The following is a 4898-nucleotide window of genomic DNA, read 5'->3' on the forward strand; positions in this document are numbered from 1 at the left end:
AGGTCAAGAAAAGAAAGGAAAAACCAAAAGTTCAAGAGGAACTCGACGAGTCAGTAGCCCGACTCGTCGAGTAGAGGCGGGATGAACACGCATTTGGAGCCGGCTACTCGGCGAGTCCATATGCTTGGACTCGGCGAGTCTGCCAATCTGGATGAAACCCTAAATCTAAGGGTTTGCACCCTATTTAAACAACTTTTTGTGCACTCATTAGCCTCCCTCATCCACAGAAAGCTCCATACTAAAACCCTAACCGTCCCTTATTATTTTTGGTGTGATTTCTCACCTTGTGAAGTTGTTGGTGCATTTGAGGATTAAAAGAAGAGAGGAGAAGAGGAAGAATCAAGGGGAAGCAAAGAAGATCCGATTTCCTTGTTGTTTCACAGTCTTCATTGAGGTATGAAGCTCAAACCTTTGTCCTTCTTCAATTAGATCTTGTATTTGGCTTGTTTTTGCCATTCTTGGCTTGGTAGTGGTATAGAGACCATGTAGGAATGAATGGCCATCAGATCTAACCAAGTCGGAGCTCTAGAAGCTTAGATCTACTGCCTTTATGGGACCATTTTCGTGTAAAAGCCCTAGATCTACAATTTTGGTCCATTTAGTGCCTTTAAACCCTCGTTGATGCATGGATACACGTAATGTTGGAAACTTTACGTGTTAAACAAGCCCTAGGAGCCCAGATCTATAAGTTGAAGGCAATGGAATTGATCAGAATCGACTGTATAGTGTTTGCATGCAACCGAATTGGCGAGTCAAGTCGCGAGTCCCCGATTTTCCCCTTTTGAGTTAGGCCGAGTGGAACCAGTGAGTTACAGGTGGACTCAGTGAGTCGGAGAACAGACTCATTAATGGAGGGACTCGGTGAGTCAATGCCTTGACTCGGCGAGTCCAAGGCAATCTTCTTGCCTCAAGAACAGACTTGACGAGTGTTCAGACTACTCGGCGAGTCACAGGCCAGAGTGTTCTTATGATGAAGGAGAATTCGACGAGTTGTTCATACAACTCGGCGAGTCGAATGAAGATTGACTGGGTGTTAGACCGAGGAGGAACTCGTCAAGTATATTCCAAACTCGACGAGTAGTAGCGGGAAGGAATGAGAAATGAGAGCAAGGACTCGACGAGTTGGCGGCCCAACTTGACGAATTGGGTCAACTGTATGTTGACTTTGACCAGGGGTAAAATAGTCATTTTACCTTCAGTACAATTATCAATATTTGATTAAGTATGTTATGGGAATTGTAGCCGGGAGAGACCGGAGCAGCAGCAGATAGTTCCCGAGTAGAGTTTCAGCAGCCAGCTTTCGAGGTGAGTTTCCTTCCAGTAGGAACGAGTCTAAGGCCACAATGCCGACCCTTTTAATTAGTAGTAGTTTCCGGACTTCGGTCCGATGCAGTAGTTAGTATGTTTGATGCCTTCGTGGCTCAGACAGGATTTATGTGTTATGTGTTCCGGGCTATCGCCCGATGCAGTATACATTATATGTGTTCATGCTAGTTGATATGTTTATGCTATGCTATGTTGAGTTAGTCCGGACTTCGGTCCGATTCAGGGGACAAGGTCCCAGTCAGTTTCCAGACTTCAGTTCGATGCAGGGGGTAAGGCCCCAGTTAGTCCGAACTTTGGTCCGATGCAGAGGACAAGGTCCAAGTCAGTTTCCAGACTTCAGTCCGATGCAGGGGGCAAGGCCCCAGTTAGTCCGGACTTCGGTCCGTTGCAGGGGACAAGGTCCCAGTCAGTTTTCGGACCTCGGTCCGATGTAGTGGGCAAGGCCCAGTATGTGCTTTATATGTTTGTATGGTATGTGGTAGTTTGGGGGGGGGGGGGGGGGGGCTCACTAAGCTTCGTGCTTACAGTTTCAGTTTTTGGTTTCAGGTACTCATTTTTCAAAAGAGGAGCTCGGAGCGGTTGCAGTGCACACACCATAGTCAGTTAGCCTGGGATGTTTTACTCTGATAATAAGTTTATGATTTGTATTATTACTATCAAATTATGTTACGACTTATGAAACATTTTTTGTTTATAAATATGGTTTTAGTAATGTTTTAAAAGAAATTTTTATTCGTGAAAATTGGGTCGTTACAAGTTGGTATCAGAGCCTTGGTTTGAGGGATTCAGATACACTTGGGGTGTGTCTGAACTCAAACTAAGGAAACGGTAAAAGGGTTTCAAAAGAAAAACATTTTCGAAAGAATTTTTGAGAAAAGAAAAGAGTTTTAGAAAAAGCGAAAAGAATTTTTTTTGAAAGAAAAGAACTTTGAAAAGAGAAAAAGGGTGTGGTGCATGCAATCAGCCAAGCTCAAGTAAGTACTCCCAAATTACCCATACAAGTTTATGACTATCAGATTCAGTTTCAGGTCCAGTTTTAGTTTCAGTTTCAGTAGAACAACATGATAGTATAGGACTAAGGATCTAGGAGGATGCCTTATGTGCCTGCTTTATGTGTTTCAGCCTTATGAGAATTGCATGCTAGTATTGAGTAGACAGCAGTAGGATGGCCTATTTAGGTTATGCCTGATAGTATGAGTTCAACATTATATGCTAGTACAAATTCTTGGTTATGAGAATATATTTGCTTGAGTTAGTTTCCTTCTGGTCTGAATGCTGCTTGCTTTGTGCTTTGTGGGATTCTGAGTGATGGGAGTTAGCTGTTAGGTGAATACTGTGACATCCCCAAATTCACGGCCAGAAAAGACCGATTTTGATTATGCTTTATAAAAATCAGAGTACTTCATTTTATAAAAAGGTTGCGGAATTTGTTCCCAGAAAAACATGGTAAATACATTATTAAAACATTTTCGAAGAAACGTATTTATTTCATTTTAAAATGTTTGGGATGTCATCGTTAATACCGAAACATAAGCATAAACAGAACTTACAATGATTTACACTAGTGATCTACATCTCTTTTAAATCTCTCAGTGTAATGTCACTTCACTTCCTCACCTGTGATATACATAAACTGAGTGGGTCAGGTTGGGAAACCTGGTGAGTACATAGGGTTTTCAACCCACAATAATATAATTATTATGTTCAATCAAACAATCAACCCAATTACCCATCCCCATTATCTTCTTTACTCTTTAAGGATTTAACCTAAGAGTCATCTATCCTGCATTCGTTTATTCCGAAGTCCCTTACTTCCAGGGTTATGGGACTGGCACTAAATCCATAGCTGCCAATATTCGTTCATAAAGCACTAATTCCATAGCTGCTATAGTCTATTCATCGGGTACTAAATCCATAGCTACCAGTCTTTATCTAATAGGTACTAAGTCCATAGCTACCAATGTTCAACAGGTACTAAGTCCATAGCTACCAATTCCTACAGGTACTAAATCCATAGCTACCAACGTCTAAAAGGTACTAAGTCCATAGCTACCGGTGTTTGTCCCATAGGCACTAAGTCTGTAGCTGCCAATGTATACTCACGTCATCTTCTATCTCTCATCATTCATCTACCCATATCATACCCAACATTTTCGTATATATAAAATACGTATACAGTTTAAGTCCTTTAAAACATGTATAAAACGTTCAACCAGCATAAACAGCAAGTATTCAGATAATGTGCACACATAGCACGTAGTTTATATAAAATACTTCATATCTATGTGTAAGATGAAAGTAACTATGCACTCACTTGAGAAGGTGGTGACTCGGTACTCGGACAGCGCTTCGTTTACTTTAAAATAATTTCCTTCGACGAAACCTAGTATTATTACCACTAGATTTTAGTCTAATATTTACCGTGACTAATTATTAGTCTTATTATTATTATTATATAAGCGTTTAAACAATACTTTCCAACCACTATGTACAGACAGGGGCCAAACATAAAACACCGGAGGGCAGGACCATTTTGGCATATAGCACTTCTGAAATCCAACAACCCTATGCGGCCCTTTAAACCAGATTCTCCGTACCGCGAGTAGTTAAAAAGATATTATAACGACACTTATATAAGTCATAATAATAGCTCAAATATTTATTATAAATTTATAATAACAATACTAATTTTAAATATAAACTATATTTAAAATAGGGTAAGCATAACTTACTTACAAGGGGATTTTAGCTAGGAGTCGGACTCTGCAGGGGCAGAACTTCGTCGCTGAATCTTTCTAAGAAAGATTCGTGCAGCGCTTCAGCGCTCACCTTACTATACTAAAACTACAGAAAGAGAAGTCGAATCACGAGGGACCGAAATGCTCGGGGGATAAGGAGAGAAAGACTCTTGAATCAAGAGAATGGTGCAAGAAATATGAGAGCCCAAGCCTCTTATTTATAGTAATTGAATTTACAAAAACTACCCCCCATAATTACTTAATGACCTTATAGTTATATAAACAACTAAACACCCCTTTATAATACTATTTTAAATAGATTTAATGATATTTGCACTAAACTAATGTCGAAAGAACTCAACATTAGTCTTATAATGACCGCATCGTCGATACCTTTCTAATGATATATACATATGTATATATATATGTGTACGTATATATGATTTATACTTTATTTTAATACGTAAATATGCTATTATAATTTGTAACTCGTTCATACGAACTCCGTTTTTGACGTTATTTATATCCGCGCGTAGGTGGAGACGTACTCTACAACTTTCGTTTAGACTCCTTCGGCTAATTTTGAATTTATTTTTAAAGTTATATTTTTAACAGGCGGGGACAGGATTGGTCCGTTATAATCTCATAACTTCTTCATCCGATGTCCATTTTCGTCTGTCTTTTTATTGTTACGCTACTAATAATGAGATCTTCAATTCTCGTTTAGGTTGTGTCGGCTAAAAATCGCTCGATCTAATATTCGAATTTCGGACTGTACACTGCTAATCCGAAACTTCGAAAAATCGTAACTTCTTCATACGAAGTCAGATTTGG

This window comes from Lactuca sativa, chromosome 3, assembly GCF_002870075.4.
Source record: "Lactuca sativa cultivar Salinas chromosome 3, Lsat_Salinas_v11, whole genome shotgun sequence".
NCBI lineage: Eukaryota > Viridiplantae > Streptophyta > Magnoliopsida > Asterales > Asteraceae > Lactuca > Lactuca sativa.